Below are 19,551 nucleotides of genomic sequence, written 5' to 3' on the forward strand. Positions count from 1 at the left end.
AACTTTTCCACCTCCAACCTACTAAAAGGTCTTGGCTTGGAAGGCTTCCTTCATGAGAGCCTCCACGTTTGCTGTTTTAACTGTGCTATGCTCATCTGTTTAACAGCAAAAATCCTCAATAAGGATAGCATCCAATGGCTTAACCAGAAAGGGGACATGCTCAAAAGCCAAGATATGCTTTGAACAAAAATAATCCTTCAGCTGCCCTTGAAGATAGACAACACCACTACACAGTTCCACCCAAGGGACAGAATTATTACTGAGCCAAGTCATGGCACCAAAATAGAGCACCAAATAGAGAAAGTCAGAAGGCAGGGTCGGCATAATTATCTTCATTTTACAAACAATGAGATACGAATTCAGAGTTCTAAGGATAACAACTATAGAACTCTAAGTGACCTTAGAGGTCATTGAGTCCAAGACTGTCATTTTACAGAAGAGGAAACTGAGGTCCAAGAAATGGCCCAAAGCCACATAGCTAGTTAGTGGTGAAGCCATCAGATTATTATTTTTTTGGTGGGGGGGGTGGGAGGGAAGGGGGTGTTAAGACACTTTGGTGACTATATCACTACACAAGGGTTGCTACTAATCAGTCACTTCCATTTAAAAACCTCTTAGAGCCCACATTCCTTAAGCCCTGCAAATTTTTCATCATACCTCCCGTGGAGGACCTTCACTTCTTTACTACAACATCTTTAAAAATGAATCAACAGATGGATCAAAGAGAAGCCAAGTGGTTTGTATGAGATCATGAAATCAGTCCTGGGATTCATTTCCACCTGAAGATATTCTTCCCTTTGTGTTCTTGTTTTAAAAATGGTTTTGCAATATCCTTTTTCCCCCTCTACAAAAAGTCCCAGGCTACAAAATGTCCAATTCTTTCCTTCGTTTCCTTACACAATAGGAAGGTACTATACTACTGGATGGTAATGAACATCAATGGGGCCATGATAAGAATCACGGAGCTTGAACCTAACTTAGTAGTATAGTGATTCTAGGACAGGCACATACTCTCTGAATTAGTTTCTTCATGAATATGGGAAGGGGGAAGAATGAGAATACTAGTACAACTTCCCCACCACACAAGGTAACTGTTATAAGGAAAGCACTTTATCAACATTACAAAAGCAATGTAGGAATATGAGCTACTTCACATAGTAGTGAAGTAAAGCACTGTTCTATGGCTGGTGCCTAACACAGAGCAGGTACTTAATAAATTCATGTTGACTGTTTTGATTGATGGCAAAAGAGAACAAAAATAACTTAGATTCTGTAGGCTCTCCATATCACAAAGATGCAACATAGAGGATCACAGACACAGAGATTGAAGGGACCTTAGAGGTTATATGGTCAAACCTCCACCCTGAAGGGTTAAGTGATTTGCCAGAGATCACATAGGTTATAAGTGACAAAAGCAGGATCCACACCCAGGTCCTTCGAATGCAAATCCAAAGATCTTGAGGTAACCATCTTTAACAGGGGACACTGAATCTGAAATTTATCAGTGTGTTTCATAGGACTATAGGTTTAGAGCTTAATGGACCACCGAGACCACCTAATCTAATGTCATTTTGTAAAAGAGGAAACCAAGGCCCAGAGAAATTAAGTGACTTGCCTAGGGTCACATGGGTAGTAAGTGACTGAGGCAAGATCGTATGTGAAAAATGAATGACATAAGTAAGTCATTAATCACTGCAAGGACACTCATCAAACCGTAGGTTTTGTTTTGTTTTTAATACAGTATCCCACACTGTTAATTTTTAAAATGACCTTAGAAGTTAATTCCTGGCCTTAATTTCAATTTCGTCCTTTCTCTAGGTACCCTAGCCTCTTTCTCCCTAACCCTCCATCCCATGACATGGCTCAAGGTTTTTGTTGTAGGAAGGTTCTTCACAAAGTGCCTTGCACACAGTAGGTACGTAATAAATGTTTATTGACCATCATCATCATCATTATTATTATATTTATTACTCTAAACTGTTCCAAACATGGTAGCTGTTATAGAGTTGTTGTAGGTCAGCAGAAAAATTAAGCATTAATTTCCACAAAGACTGTTCATTAAGGGCTATACCTAACAAGTAGACTTAAAAGACCAAAGCAGCCTTGGAAATTAATCCCATATCCTCTTCTCTATTTTACATATAAGGGCCATCTCCAGTCATCCTGATGAATATCTGGTCACCGGATTCAGATGACTCCGGAGGAGAAGTGAGGCTGGTGACCTGCACAGCCCTCCCTCACTCAAAACAAAGTCAAGTGCAAGTCATGTCATCATTTCTCTGATGACATGGTCTTCTTCAACAACAAAGGACGAACACCATCACAACAAAATATAAGGAAACTGAGACCCAGAGAGAGGAAGGGTCTTTGCAAAGGCCTCATGCCTATTTAGTGTCAAAGCCAAGACAAGACCTAATCCTTGACTAAGTCCATTGCTTTTTCTAAAAAATACAGAAATTTAAGAACAAATACTGAATTATGCAGGGTTGCCAAAAGCTAAAAAGGAATAATTTCCCTGCCCCCTTCATCTTCCCTGATACTTTCTAACCCCCCTACCCCTCAGAAGAAGTGAGTTGGTGAGGGTTCCCATCTTTACCCAAGTCGCCTCTTAGAAGAACTGACTTGTCTTTGGCATGATGGGAAACAGTGGGGTCTATAAAACACTCTCCAAAAAACTCGTATAGTTTGAATCCTTTTATAGAGCTAATAATGCCCAGGATTCCATTGTGGTTGAAAAAATCTGCTTCTTAGACACTCTGCTCCTGGGGTTATATGAACTAAAGACATTGGATGGATGGATCATTTTTGATATCTTGGTACTTTCAACATACAGATAGGGCCTACGAAGAGCTGCAAACAATGTCTCAGTTGGGGACCTCCTGGGTATTCTTTACCTCCCCCTTTGTCCTGCCTCTCCCACTGAATTGTCACTGCCAAAGGGAAAGAACTGGCTGAAAAGGAGATTCTGGAGTGCCAGATTTGGAAACAAAATCCGAGGTGGCATCTACTGTACTCTCCTGAAATAAGCCAGCTTTCGTGCTAATGCTCTACTCCAGCACGGCTTGCCCCCTTCCTAACAGGGTAATATTATCAAAGCACAATCAGACGCTCCCCTGCTCCCCAATATTTCTGCTGCCCCTCATCTCTGTAATTTGTGCTTGTGAATAATGGACTACAGACTATTTTCAAAGCAGCCCCTAATAAACAAGAAACATTTCAAACCCAAATCCTTCTACTGTCATTATATTTTCATCTCTTGCTTGCCCCTAACTTCTTCTCTGTCCAACTCCACTAAACCTTCCAACTTCATACTACCCCCCTCCCCTTCTCTCTGCCTTAAAATCAAGCAGCCATAGAGTTTGTAAGGGCTCTCTATTCATCAAGGAAATGAATTCCAAATGCATAATTCATTTATTTTGTGAACTTTTTTCCCCCTACAGGGAGTTAATGCCCCCCCAGTGCATTAGAAACAGAGGCGCGGTGACAGAAGGAGGAAAGCAAGGGGTACAGAACTATTTCTCCTGCCTAGGTAGATAGGGGCCAAAAGGTCCAACCTCTGCTGCCCAATACCTTGGGTTCATGATTTCATCTTGCCAAAAGGACAAGGGACTTGAACTGTTATTAGAAGACCATGGGGCCCTGCCTGAGATCTGGTAGTCCAAAGGCCTTTCACTTCCTGTGACCTTACCAAACCCAATGGTAAGGAGAGGCAATGCCTCTCATGATGAGATACCTCCCACTCATTTATTTCTTTTCTTGTATTAAAAACAAAGAAAGATATCCAGCACCCAATGCACCATGATTAACAACTGTTGCATTTGCAGAAAAAGGAGCCTTAAGTCCACCCCAAATCCTGAGTCAAATTTGAAAAACTGCTTTATTAAGTGAAAGATTTACTCTCAACTTTCCTAGAATAGGAAGTGGAGAAAAAGCTTAGAAAGACAGATTTGCTTGGCAGGAAGAGATGCCCAGCTGATTCCAGCGACCAATGTTACTGTTTGGGTGAGATACTGACCCAATGCAATTCCCTGGAAGTTATAGGCGTTAAGCCGTTAGACCTTTCAATGAAGTCCTGACTCTGAAAAGGTCCAGAACTGGTTTAAGCAGAATAGGCAGAAGAGAGTTAGCAATGGAACAAGTGAGATATTTCATATACAGGGCTTTTAAAACCTTCAAACATTATAAATATCTATCAATCAATCAATATGTTAAGACCTCCTATGTGCCAGGCATTGTACTAAGTGCTAGACTATCATTGTAATTTCTTTTTCTATCTGTTAGAAGTCCGATAGAAACAGTCCTGGGACCCCAACTCTTCAGTTATTCTTTTGTGTTCCTATTTGGCAGACTCCTACACAGGTGGATAAAATATTTGGCCTGATTTTGTTGTTTTGTCATTGTATGAAAGCACTGGGACGTAGGCTTGTCTCCTGCAGACTATTAGAAAGCCTCTTTGGCAAAAATTTCAAGAGCAGCAGTGGACTGGACAATGAGGATAGCATGTACTTCCACATTCTTTTCTTTTTTTAGCTAGATCTGCATTTCAGCAGCTTTTCAATCTATAAAATTTGGAGTTTTTGAGGATTTGGTAGGACACGATCCATCGAAGTGTTATTTTTGTAGATCTATATTATGCCTTACTTTTATTATTGATGATGCTCTTATTATAAAGAGTCTCAATTAAGGTTTAATAGTAGAATAGGGAATTTCAGTTTCATTTCACTTCAGAAAATTAATGTTTCAACATTTTAAATAAATGTAGAAATTGATTCTTCTTCCCCCTCCCCTTCCCTGAAGTCACCACCCTGTCTTACCCCCAGACTCAGTCACGGTTGGTACACTACAGAACATGAAGATAGACCCTTCAGAAATTCAGTATATTTGAAGGTTCAACTACATTGGAGGAACACTGACTTGGGATTAATTCAGACTTGAAGGAAACCACTTGCCTCGTTAAGTCCAAGAATGCTATTTGCTAGTTTGGTAACAAAGAGAGTACATTTACAATTTGCTTTGCCTTCAGTATTGTCTGGCTTGGGTAGCATGTGGATCTGGAGAGGCCAATGGTGCTTGGCACAGTGCCTGGCACAAAGTAGCCCCTTAATAAATGCTTGTTGACTTAACTTGATAGGAAACAAAAATGGACCAGTAGATAATCTGAAAAACAAGAATGTTTCCATGATTATTTTATTTTGACTTGGGATCAAATTATAAGGATAGAAAGTGTGACCCATCCCGCTACAGAAGACACAATGGCTTTGTGCTTGGATATATAAAAAGCAAAACAGTTCAGTGTTTTACCATGTAGCAAGAAATACAATGTATACAGTAAACTGCTAAGGGAGAGATGGACCAATTAAACCTGCCAAAATCTGAGCCTGTTCCACCTGTGGCTTCCTGGACTATGAATGTCACATAAAGTTAACAAACATTTGTTATGCACTGCCTCTGCACAAGACTCTGGGCTATATGCTATAATGGATACAAGATAATAGCAAACACGGTGCCTATCCTCCCTGTCCTCAAGGTAGAAGACACTCCTTCCTGATCGCCACCTTTTAGAATCCCTATTTTCCTTCAAGGGTCATCTTGGTTGCTACCTCCACTTCCAGTGTCCCCCATCCCCAATTATTAACATCAACTCTCTCTTGAAATTACTTTGAATTTACATACAGGGACACATCCTACGTTATGTTTCCCTTAGCAGCATGTAAGTTCCATGAGGACATAGACTTTCATTTTTTTCATCATAATCAGATTATGGTGCTCGCCATACAGTAGGTACATAATAAATGTTTGTTGAATGGAAGGAAATGTGTAGAATATTAAAAATATATATAGGAGCGATTTTGTACTAACATGCAATCAATCAACAAGTTTCTATTCTGCACCAACTATGTGCCAAGGACTGGGGTTAGGAAGACAAGACTAAGCAATCCTTGCTCTCAAGGAGCTTGTATTCTCAGGAAATGAAAACAAAATGCAAACATGAACAAAATAAACACAAGGAAATGAGGAAGGAGGTGCTAAAATCTTGGGAAATCAGAAAGGGCTTTACATATACAAAGAGAGAGAGCAGTTGATTTAATCTTTGAGGAAAACCAGAGATTCTATAAGACAGTAGTGAGGAGGGAATACATTTCAGGCATGGGGGACAGCCCACAAAGTCAGAGAGATAGAAGGTAGAGTGCCATTTATAAGGAACAACAAGAAAAGCAATTTTGTTGGACCAGAGTGCATGAAGGGGACTAATGTTTAAGATAAAGTGGTGCACATCAACTAGAGAAGGTGGAACAAACTGTGGTATATGAACATCACAATAAGAAACAACAAATATGAAAAATTTGAAAAAACCTAGGAAGAATTATATAAACTGAGAACACAATAAGCAAAATTAAATAATTTACATGATGATCCCAGTAATGCATAGTAGCACAACAGTGAAAGACTTTAGAACACTGATCAATGAACGGAGTGACCAAATGAGACTTCAGAGGATGAACAATGAAATTTACCTCCCATCTCTTGGCAAAGAGATTGTGGAGTACAGGTGTAGAATCAGGTATATAGCTTGACACAAGGCTGACATGTTGATTTGTTTTTACTTACCTAGAATTTTTTGTTACAGGAGAATTCTTGGTGGGGGAGAGGGGAAGTGTGAGGAAGAGTCATTAGGAAGTTTGTTGAATTGAATTGGTATTAGAGAGAGATGTAGAAAGGCACATGGCAGAGGGAAGACAGGATAACAGGAGAGGAAGAAAAGGAAAAGTGGAAGGGAGGGAGAAAAGGGGAAGGTTGGATGGGGAAGAAAGAGGAGGAAGAGAAGGAGAGGAGGAAGGGAAGGGATAGTAGAGGGAGAAATTATAAAAGAAGTGCCAAAGGTGTATAACCATGAGCTAAGTCCCTTAGCCTTGCTGGGTCAGGCTCTTCATCTATAATATGAGGAAACAGACAACAGGGTCCAAAAGTTTCTTTCTAGTTTTAAAATCCTACAATCTGATGAAAGTTAAACCAAGGACAAATCACAACAGTGACCTAGAATCATAGACTATTGGTGGGAAGGGTCTTTGGAAAGCAAATCCCAGACAGTTGACCTGTTCAAAGTCATATATTTTTGTATATTCTATACCTTTCTTTCCATAATAAATAAAAAATAAACACTTATTATGTACTTACTGTAAACCAAAGGTCAAAAGTCAAAGGTATAATTTTAATTTCAGCTCAAGTTTTCCAAGTTCTATGCCCTTTCCATTAAAACACCCTCTCCCTGATGCTTTCACCCTTACCAGGAATCTTTGTTTAGATCCAACGTAATTGAAAAGGTCTGGGAGTCAAGAGCTGCTCATTAACCCAATCAAAAACAGAACAATGCAGCGATATTGCCATCTTTATGATGTACTTCTGTCTGAGGATCACAAAACGTTTGGAGGTCACACTCTGGTACTAGCAGCTAAGAACAAATCCCTTCCATGTTCTGATTTTTCTTTTCTAACACCTCTTATGGACTGGCTGTAAAGCAAGCAAGAGAGGCAGAAGAGAAGGGAAAGCCTGGTCATAGTTCTCTGTATTCCACTCTGCTGTATGTCCTCCCTCCCCCTACCAAGTCTTTCTCCTGATTTCTCAGTTACAAAGAGCCTCTAAGTATAGTCTGTCACACACCCCGAAACTGAGTCAGCATTTGTATGACTTCCTGTACTAAATTTGGACAGTTAGTGGCATCACCCTGTCATGGGGGTACAGTGAGAGCTCGCAACGCCCCATTTAACTTCTCTCTACTCCTTCCTATCTGTGGGCTTCATTAGCATATTTCAGCAGGACCGTGATGGATGAAGATAGATGGGAGAACATCATCCTTGGTGAAATCGCTGTTTTATCAAGGTTAAACCATCCTCGAGTTTTGCCACCTCCTTTTGTTTGGCTAGGTCTCTAATAACAAAATTAACAGCAGAATTAATACCCAAGTGGCTCCTGGTGAAAAATACTGATGAAATGAAGTCACATCTTGGACCTCCCAGTTATCATCTGTAATCCATCAATCAGTTGTCCACAGTTTAATCTTAAAAATAATAATCACTACAGAAAAAACTCACTCTCCAACCCTAACCTCTAGGAGAGCAAGGTCAGAGACAAAGAAAAGATGTTGCCTTCCAATTTAGTACTGTCACCTTCCAAGCTCAGTGACAACTTCCCTTGAGAATCCATAGAGATCACATGACCCTCTCCAGCATTCAATGCCTGTGGTTATACCTTGGTATTAAATGGTCGAATGAGCCTACTCTGGCAGACAGAGAAGTCCAGCAGTACTGTGAGACAGCAGTCATGTCTTATATTCCTTCTGAATCATCTACAAGGCCAAACTTTTCTGGGGCGCATGGCAAATGGTCAATAAATCCTTGCTGATTTGAAACGAATGTAGTTCCTGCGGTCACAATAAAACCAAATCAACAAATATTTATCGAGCATCTGTTAAGCACAATGGGCCTCATACAGCAAGGTTAACAATGCTTAGGGTCCAACTTGCCCTATTATTCACTTGAGCAAATGAAAAGCCTTGCCCATTCCTTGGCACTTCTGAAAGAGAATTTTAATCACCTGTTATGTTACATTTGCGTTATTCTCCCTTTCAAAGGGGAGAAATGTTCACTAGGGTCTACAACAAGCATAAGCAGAGATAGTTGGCTCATGGACAAAGCCTATCACTGAGAGTCCAAGAGCTCAAAAGCTACACCTAACACAGACACCTATTAACTCTGTCCCATGGCCAGCTCACTTAACCTTACTGTGCTCATAAAAACATAGATTTAGAGCTGACAAGGCCATTAAAGGTCACTGAGTCCAATCACTTCAATTTACAGATATGGAAACTGAGGTCTATGGAAGTTATTTGCTTGAGGTTATAAGTGTTTATTTGTCCACTTATAGGGTGATACTATACTCACTGCCAGTAAGATAACATTTACCTACCCTTGCCTTCCTCATAGAGATGGGAAGAAAATGAGAAACAAGGGAAAATATCCTAAGTTCTGAAGCAAGGCACCAGACAGATGATATGAGTGGCTATTGTTATATTAATAATGAAATATAGAGATATAATCATGTTAACCAAGGAATAAGTTCAAATACTTCTAGATAAAATGGCAAAGAAAAATGCTAGAGCACAATTTTATATATGTACATATATCTTACATATACATATACACATTTTTATATACACATGCATATATGTATTGTATTCTGTACACACAAACACACATCAGTCAAGTTACTTCATTGCAACAGACCTCAGCTATTTTCCAGGTTTTTATTTCATTTCATTTTACAGTGGCTTTTCTGATTGTTTCTTGTTTTTGAGAATTAAAGACCACAATTGTTCTCACTCCCTTTGGAGAAGGCCGTAGATGAATAACAAAAGCTACCATAATTACACAAAATCAACATCAAGGTGTAAAATTTTTCAGGCAACGCTAAAGTTCATTGGCTCGCCCCACTTTTGGGGCGGTTTCAGCTCAGTGCTGTAGTTAAAAACCCTTTCTTGCAGAGATCTCACATACTAAAGAGGGAAGGAAATTCTTGGGACTTCTGGGGGAGAGCACTGGTAAGCGAAATGACCCACATCTATCGAGAGGTCTTCAATGTGTCCTACTTTCCTCCCTCTTTCTTCTCATATTTCTCCTCTCTCTATTTCTATAGCTGAGGTAATACTGTTTAGCAACCATGTGCTAAACAAAACTCACAATCTTAACTGAGGTGCCTAACAGGACTCATGGCAGGAGAGAAATGGAAAACAGGCAGAGGAAGGAAAGCCTTTTTTGAAATATATGTTAAGGTGGCCTGAGGTCACAAAGAGCTGGAACGGACCTTAGAAGTCTTCTAGTCCAATCCCCTTTATTTTATACATGAGAAAATTGATGCCTAGAGATTCAGTGCCATACTCAAGGTGAATTACGTGAGAATGAGGCTGAGGAACTCTATGTCCCGAAATGTCCTGAATCACTACAGTACCAAACCTTTTTTATGGGCTTAGTCTTAAAAATCAAAGTAACAGCTGCTAGGAGTTCTCTTAGATGCCTTCTCAGCCTGCAATATCCCTGTCCCCTCCTCCCTTTGGGGGCCTCTTTGGGGAGAGGCCCAGATAGGTCATGCTTTACACTGCTGCAGGTTGTGCTAACTCTACTTTCATCTTTCATTATCCCTCCTCACATCAGTGAGTTTCTTTTGGGACCCCTATTTTGGGAGACAATAGTCTATTCCTCTCCAAGAGGATTCTAGATGTTAAGGACTTTGCCACCTTAGGTCTCTCACCCCTTTCCAGCTCCCTTTTATGCATTGGCTACTCCTATTAGAATATAAACTCCTTGAAGGCAAGGAATCTGTTTGTATTTGTATCTTTGATGCTTAGCACAGTAGCCAGCACAGAGTAAGAACTTAACAAATGCTTGTTATCTACAATACCTTATTGCAACGCAGCTGACTTCCTTACCATTGGAACTCATCCTGCTCTCTATTCAACTTTGAAAAAGTACCCTCTAGCAGAAAGAAGGCAAAGATCACTATGAATTCCTAACCTTACTCTCTGGAAGTATCCAACCTCAGAGGCCACCTCCCCTTCATAATACTCTCCTACATTAGCCCCAAATAGCCAAATATTCCCATGCTTCCTGTCTTCTTCCCCCTTACTCAACCCTTCCATATATTCTGTGATTAATGCCACTGGACACCTAGCTATTCCTCACAAATGATATTCCATATCCCACCTTTGGCCATTTTCACAGGCTGTCTGTCCCCGATGACTGGGACTCTCTCCCTCCTCACTGCCATCTCCTGGCTTCCCTGACTTCCTTCAAGTCTCACCTAAAGACCTATTTTCTACAGGAAATCTTTCCCAGTTCTCTTTAATCATAGGGCTTTCACTCTGAGATTATGTCCAATTTATCCTATATGTATGTGTATGTGTACATGCATATGTATTATGTGTGTATATATGTGTGTATGTATTTATATGTGTATATGTGTGTATGTATACATTTAATATATTATATATAATGCATACATATATGTACATCTATATCTATAACTATCTACCTATATGCTGTATGTATGTTTTCTCTTCCATTATACTGTGAGCTCCTTGAGATCAGGGACTATCTTTTGCCTTTCTTTGTAGCCTCAGGACTTAGCACAGTGCCTGCCTGGCACATAGTAGGTGCTTAACAAAGGTTTGTTGACTCACTACCTTTTCTCATATGTTAATTTGCATCTCTTCTCTGTACCAACACTTAGTCCCAGGCAACTTACTTTATTAATGTTTCTGGGTCCTCTCATCTATAAAAATGAACAGAATGATCCCACAACCCTTTCCACCAGAGTTATAAGAGGAAACACTAAAAATTAATGACTGCCAGGCACTGTGTAGAAGTTGTCATACTTCAAAAAGAAAGAAGCCTCTTTAACCCTAGTGGAAGAAAGAGTCTATGGCTAAGATGATAAATAAATGAGGACTGAGCAAGTGCCGTATGTGGAAAGTTACCCACAATCCTCCTCTATCCTGTTTCTCAGAGTCTCTTTCATTTTCATGACTGGAGAAGGAGACAAGAAGAAAGCAGAAATATCCCCCATTTGGACATCACAGAAGACCAGCTGAATGTAAATGGCCACCGATTTCCTTTCTTCTTCCCAATGGGAAAAGTGGCAAGCAGACATTACCCAGTGCTACATCTCCAAAGGACTCAAGACTGACACACACTCTCTCTCTCTCTCTCTCTCTCTCTCTCTCTCTCTCTCTCTCTCTCTCTCTCTCTCTCTCTCTCTCCTCCCTCACAACCCACCCCAATTTCTTGTACCATCCACAACAACCATTCCAGCCTCACTCTAATTCCCTCCATACATGCACATCTGCCAAGATGGTCCAGGCCAGCCTGATACACTGTGATATTCTGAAGGGCTCTGCCAAACGAGCTGCTTTGGAAAACGCAAGCAGGTGACCTCATTGAGAAGTGTCATGTGTGAGGAGTGATAGCCAGAGCTCTGAGAAAGGGCAAGCCAGCAGGGTTTGGTTGCATTTATCTCTCCCGCCTGCTTTGTTCCTCTGGCCCCGATGAACAATCAGGAGTCACACTCTGCTCCTTTTCTTTCTCAGTGGGTCCCTCATTCTCTCTGTGTGTTTCTCTCTCACTCTTCCTATCAGAAAACCTGCCTACTTTCTATTCACGCATGCAGGAAAAAGACTTGTCAGGTTCAGCCCAGGCTGTACCCAAGGAATCTTGTACTTTCATAAGTCCTCTGCTCTGGCTTAAAAGTCACCCTGGCTCTGTGCAATGGTCTTAAATAAATAAGAAAACCAATTCATGCAATGGAGAATTAGATCCCCTGCCCTATACAACTGAGAAAGTCAAACACTTTCCAAGGTGCCTCTGCATTTATCTACCATGCGCATAATTATTCTCCCCCAACAGTTGTGGTCAAGGCAGACAGTGATTCACAGAAGCCATCTGTATTTTCCAACAGGAAAAAAAACCGGAAGAGGTGCAGAAACAGGCGCAAGTGACCACGCCACCGCTGTTGCTAGGTAACATGATTATGTCCATTCCCTGCTACTTGGCAACCACCAGTCTTTCCCATCACACACACACACACACACACACACACACACACACACACACACACACACACACACACACACACACACCCATAGCAGCAACACAAGTGCCCTTGACTTCTATCTTGAAGCTTTCTCTGGAAAAAGATGAATTTCAAAGGAAACACTAAATATTAATGGACACCCTCCCTGCATCCCACTGAGAGTCAGATGGCCCTACTTAGTCACGAAGTGCCACTTTAACTACACCTGGGGCCACACCTGACGGATGCAGAAGCCTACATCTTTTTCTTCTGTCAAACAGGACAATGCCAAAGAGGATGATCAGAAGCTTGGAGGCTTAAGAAATTCTCTTGTGGAAAGACTGTTCCTTTTTTGTGCATCATCTAAATAACTTTGTGAATGCTCAGTTGGCTTTTCATCTATGAACAGAGTTCCAGATATGGACTAGATTCTGGACAAGAACTAGTTGTTCACAGACCCTCACAGGTAACACTTAAAGATACAATCCTTTACTCAAAGTCAACAATTGAGCTTAGTAGACTTTACAAAATGGAGGACATGGATACAATAATCCAAATCTTATTAGTCATTACTATGTTTGAGTTTAAGTTAAATTTATCACATGCAGTATCTACTTATAGTGGCTCTCCTTTGGATAAGTTTCTAAATTTTACAGATAAAGAAAGAGGTGTCCAAGACTAGTGTCACAGCTAGTATTTGAACTTAGAAATCTTTGCAGACAGTGGTTTCAGCCACCATACCATCAGTTCTTTTGCTTGTTACAGTATAGGCTTTTCTTTATCTTTTCAATGTCCCTTTGGCTTTACACCATTTAGTAAACACATGCCTTTCTAGACATGACCAAATATCTACTGTGTCCATCTTGGGCATGGCCTCCAACGATATCAATAAAATACTTTTCTTTCTAGATTCCTTCATTGAATTGTAAAGAAAATGCCTTATTTACCACCTTAAACACGTATCAGGAGTGCAGAGAAGACAGAACTTACAATATCTATTTTTGTTCCATAAAAGTCCAATCAAAATGAGATATCATTCTGACTCCTTTCTATGCATCAAATAAGGCCTTCCAGAATTCACTTAATTTTTTTCTCATTTTATTCTCAGCCCCAGCTGGAGAATTTTTCCCATCATTAAAATTAATGAGGTCAGCCTTCAAAGCTCAAGCATGCTCCAGAGCCACTCCTGTTGTGGAGTTTTGTTTTTTCAATTGAGCTACAGTCCTATAAGTGCAAAGTTATACTAAGCGTCATTTACTTTACTGCTGAGTAATAAGAAACTTAAATGAAAGCATCAAGCTCTCCTTCTAACACATCATAAACTCCAGTGGCCACATGCACAGATGGGCACAATAACACACCTCTCAGTTCTGCCCATGTTTTCAGTGCCCCCTGGTCTTCTAAAGACCTCCATTCCAGTCTGGAAAGGTCAGGTTAAAAAATGCCAGGGCTTTCTGGCACCTAGGTGGCTCACTATGAGTAAAAATGCATGTCTCTCTAGAGATTTGACCAATCACAAGTTTCTAACAAAAGCCATTCATTAAGCACCCACCACATGCAAGAGATGATGTTGGTGCTAGGGATGCAGAGACAGTAACAAAAGAGGTAACACAAACTAGAAGAGGAAAAGGACAAACGGGAAGATGGTGATTTCAATTTGCTAGTCCTCATCTGTAGAAGGAAGGGTTGTAGATTCAAAACTTCCAAGGCCAAATGACTCGTACAAATATGGAACGAGCGCCTTGAAACATGAACAGACAGCAGATGAGACAACCTTCTTCTGTACTTATCAGATACCTGGTCTCAGTCTGTTTTTCTTTACCACCAAATATGACCACTCTGGATCACCAAAAAAACCCAAGTAACACAATAAATCAAGGTGACTGTTCCCTATGCACTTGTAATTTCTTGAAGGCAAGAAGAGGAAGGAAGAGACAACATAAAACTGACAAGTCTCACTCCACTACAGAAAACAACATAATCTCCCTACCCCACTCCACCCAAATAAGCTTTCAAAATGGACAATTTCCCTGGAATTTTCTGAGGAAGTACAAGTACTTAAGATACCCTAAACCTATAGGTCTACATAGGTGCCTACTCCATTTAGAAAAGAGTTCTAATATATAGCCCCACCTTTTTATAAAACTAAAATAAAGTGATTTGGGAAGGTTGTGGTCTCAATGAGCCCAAGTTTCCATGACACAGGTTTCTCTGTTTTCATATCACCCCACGCTCTTTTCTCAACCCTCCTGGTCTGATACTTCTGATACTTTTGACATTTTATTTTTGCAAGCAGTCTGGAGAAATTATTCCACTTTCTCTATAACAGAAAAATAAATAAATAGCCTCAAGAACCCAAGTGATTGGAACACAAAAGACACAGAAATAAGGAAGAAGGTTGGAAGGCTAGAGGGAAGTGCTAAAAAAGAGATATTCCAATAGCTCTGGGCCACATGATTCTAAAAGGTTCATTTACCCCACACTAAGAATGCATGGAAGACAGAACTTGTAATATTCATTTTTGTTCCATAAAGGTTCAATCAAATGAGCATTGGGAGCAGGGAGAGGAAATGTGGTCAGTCCCATGTGACCCAACACAGAGAGTAAAGTCTTCAGAAAATAAGCTGAGTGCTCCTGAGCAAGGTAATGGCGAGGAGAGAGAGAGAGAGAGAGAGAGAGAGAGAGAGAGAGAGAGAGAGAGAGAGAGAGAGAGAGAATATTTGAAGCCGCATTCTAACGAACCTTAATAAGTTAATGCACAAATCCTCCCAAGGAGTCTGGCTATAGGAGACACTGGTCTCCACTGAATCAAAATCTGTTATGTTGTAATATAATAGATGTAAATTAAAACAGAAAATCTATCATGCCTCTAATGTACCCTGATAGCTGAGCGTGTGGATCCGTACTAGGAGCGGCACAACGAGGAAGGGTGATATATGGCGAAGCTGGATGGAGGGTGAAAAGCGTGGCGAGATGAGCGGGAGAATGGTGCAGCCCGCGTGCGCTCCTCAGACCCAAGGGCAAGAGACGAATAAATGTTGATTAGTGTTGATTTTGTCCGACAAACGCCTGTCGAGTGACAGTTGGGCTAAGCCGCACTGAAAGGGAACCATTAATCTTGGTCTGGTTTAAGTAGAGTATATTAATTTGTGTCATTTTTACTAAGTCGTACTGAGAAAGGCCTCTTACTGCTTTGCATTTGACTGCTTTGGTGGTTTAGCCTAGTTTCCCTCCCTCCCTTGCCTGTTATCACCCCCCACCCCCTTAAAACAGATACCATGGTGGCAGCAGCATATTCAAATGACACAGCAGGGAAGCAGGGGACTGAGCTCTCCTCTCTTGGATTAAGAAAATAAACTCCCAGGGTGTTGGCATAGCAACAGCATTTCAGATGAACTACTATATATTCAGTGATTAATAAATTAACATTTTTTACAGTTGTTCCTCCTTTTCTCCCCCATCTCCTCCGACCCCCTTCTTCTCTCCCCACCCCCCACCCCCTTCACCATCTCCAAGCTTCAGCTCCTCCTTCCTCCTAGGCTCAGAAGGGAAGAATTCTCCAAGATCTCTAAGCCCTAGATAGAGATCTTACTTGGGAGTCCTCATCTCTAAGGACAGAGCCAATAATCTCTGCATCACCCTGAGGGGCCACCCATAGGGTATAGAGGTTAACTCTCAGGTATGAACTAACACACAGTTCAGCTCTCCATCCCAAGATGCCAAATTTATTTCCACAAATTTAGAAGAAGCAGGGAACTCATCTCAAAGGCTTCAACCTGAATCCCACTTTCCCAGATTAAAGCCAGGGCCCAAGGAGCAACAAAGAGGCAAGATACATCCCCCCCCTCGGAAACAAAGATGTGTCACCACACAGGCTCTTCTCCATGGTCTTGGGTATCCCTAAATCTATAGAGAAAAGGGGAGAAATTTTTGGCCTTGTGATGACACATGTGAAATGCTATTAACGGCCCCTTCCTTTCCCCATCAAAATCAATCAACAAGCATTTTTAAATATTTATTAAATGCCAGGTACTGTGCTAAACACTGGGAATACAAAGAAAGACAAAACCCTCAAGGAGTTTATAGTCTAAGGCTAAGAAAACATATAAATAAAATTACTGTTGTATTTCTTCAGTTGTTTCAGACTCTTCATGACCCCATTTAGAATTTTCTCAGCAAAGACACTGGAGTGGTTTGCTATTTCCTTCCCTAGCTCATTTTATAGATAAGTCAAGCAAGGTAAATAGGGTTAAGTAACTTGCCCAGGGTCACACCTAGGAAGTGTCTGAGGCCAGATTTGAACTCAGGTCTTCCTGACTTCAGGCCTGATGCTTTAGCTACTGTGCCACCTAGCTGCCTCTGTACATAAATAGTCACATGCAAGATATAAAGACAGCAGATGGAATGTAACTTTAGAAGAAAAGACTCCAGACATATGCTGGAAGAGGATAGTAAGCACGGCACAAAGTTAACACTTAATAAATGCTTGTTGATTGATCCATGGATGAGGTTGAATCCATATACAGATGAAGAGGCTGGACAAGATGATTTTGAAGGTTTCTCCCAGCTCCAAGAATATATGATTCAACCACTGATGGAGACAGAAGGAAGGTAAAGAGGCTGCCTGGCCCACACTGTATTCTTATTAAGTAATCCATACTCATGTTGAAGCATATTACATGATTTAAATGGAAAATACTTGTACTGGGAAATGCTTATTTCTTCAATGCCTACTACATGTGAAACACTATGCTAAGGAATTCAATGGGTACCCCAAACCCCCAACAACCACAACATTTATACCTCTCACAAAGCTTCACACAACGGACACTCTTAGGGGAGGTTATTATAAGATAAATAAAAATACTGAGGAAGTAAATGGAGTTCCAAATAAAATAAAGTGAAATTTACATGAATATTGCTACTACACGCAAAGCACAATGAATCATACAAATGCCATTCAAGTTCCTCTCGATGAGCTCATCGGCCACCATTTTAGGCCCCATGCTCTATTGCTAAAATCAGCCTTCCTCCGTCAAAAAGGATGTGATGAGAAGGAATGAGTTAATGCTGCCCGAGTTCTAGATCATAAGCACAATATGTGTCTGCAATCACCACGTTCCCAGTTGATCTTTAAGTCATTTTAAATTTTTGGTTACATGTGTCTTGGGGAAGTTGATGGAACACAACAGATTGAGCACTAGACCTTAAGCCTCGATGGGCTTGTATAGTGCCAAACCTACTGTGGGCTTTCAATATGTTCCATTATAATAATGCATCTAGAAATCATGGAAGTATTTGTATGTTGTGGAGACAAGAAAATCAAGGTCATGGTTTTAACCTTCCCTTCCCAATGTCAGTAAAGTGAGATACTCGATAAACTTTAAAATAGTTTTAATCTGCCTTCCAATTAGAATCACAGTAATGTATAAAGGTCATTTCAATTCCTCGGAAGGATAAGCAGTACAACACAAAGGACAGTAGAAACACTGAATGGTACACTTCCTTTGTCTTTGTAACTTCAGCTATAATACACCTATGCCCTTAGGGCTCAGCACAGGCTATTTACCGTCTCAAAGGTTGCAAAGTCCGAAGGATGTCCCAATGGAAGGGTACTAGGTCATCACCAAAGTTAATAATGATGGAATATAAGTATTAGTTCTGGGATGGGGGGAGGGGCAGGTAGTAAAGGAAATCAAATTAAGTCCAAGAGGACCAGGATGAAATGATGCTGTGGCTCAGACTTAAGTTAACAACAGCTTGTGATTTGTAGCTTATGTCATTGCTCTAATTTGCCTCTATACGGATGATGGCCCATGAAGGTGAGTGGTGTTATTCAGCATTGCCCAGGCTAGACTACTGGAACACTAACCCACAGGCCAATACCTGACACTCTTAGCTGAAGGTGAAACAAAACTGTTTTTCCTGGGTTCTTCAATATGGAAATAACCAAATCAGAGCCAAATCTGTATCTAATTCTTAAATCTGTATTATTACTATTGCTAATTACAAAAGCCATCTTTCTCTTACTAATTTAATATCCATTTTAATTGTTTACTGGTGTTTGTTTAAAGTGTATCTGGATGCATGTGTCTGTTTGTGAAAATATGTCTTGTTTATATGTTATCTATTGTAGATTGTAAAGAGTAATGGCAGGGACTGTCTTTTTTATATCATACTTGTAAACGTGCCCAGAGGCTAAGCAACGATGAGCTTCTCCAATAAGTAAAATAATTAATTAAATAAGTGGACTTGGTGGTATCTACGTGGTTTGTTTCCTTTGTGTGCTCCTCCCTGGGTAAAACAGTGAATCAATTTCTCTTTCCCTTTCTGCCCAATTTTCATTTGGGGATGGCTTTCTTTTGGTTTCTCTTCCTTCTTCTTCTTCCCCTCCTGGTTCCCTGATTTAAAAAAGGTCTATGTTTCTAGACTTCTGTCACTGTTGACATTCAAAGAATATCAGGTTTGCCCAGAAATCACTTTGAAGGCTATATGAAAATTTTCCCCCAATACTGGGTTTACAAAACTGTTTTGCTCTAACTAGAACTTTCATCCGGAACCCAAGCTATTTCAGTGTCTTTTTCAAAAAATAAAAGAAAGATGATAGCTATGTACCCTATTCAGCCTACAAAGAAATAAGCATGTCAGCATGTGGGTAAGTTTGATTTACTGTTCCTTCCTCTCCCACCACAACTTTTTCAGGTCCCTGAGACTAATTCAAGAATTCCATCTGGTTTCCCCAAATCTACTTTGTCAATGATATCATAAAAATTAGAAATCAGAGTTAAGAACTAAACTAACTCAGTCTTATTTATTCTTAAACTGTTGTGCATAAGAGTGTGTCCAATTCTTAATGTTCTGATTTTACTGTGGGGTTTGTGAATAAAATAATTAGATACCTAATCAAAGAAATGAGCTGAGCACCTGATACTG

The 19,551-nt window shown here is 40.4% G+C and overlaps 1 protein-coding gene across 3 annotated transcripts in view; it reads right to left on the reverse strand.

The window, feature by feature from the left end:
- PBX1 (PBX homeobox 1) overlaps positions 1 to 19,551 on the reverse strand; it is a 327,667-nt gene that overhangs the window by 223,992 nt on the left and 84,124 nt on the right. The gene's annotated exons all lie outside the window — the stretch shown is intronic.

Source organism: Notamacropus eugenii, chromosome 2, assembly GCF_028372415.1.
Source record: "Notamacropus eugenii isolate mMacEug1 chromosome 2, mMacEug1.pri_v2, whole genome shotgun sequence".
Taxonomy (NCBI): Eukaryota; Metazoa; Chordata; class Mammalia; order Diprotodontia; family Macropodidae; genus Notamacropus; species Notamacropus eugenii.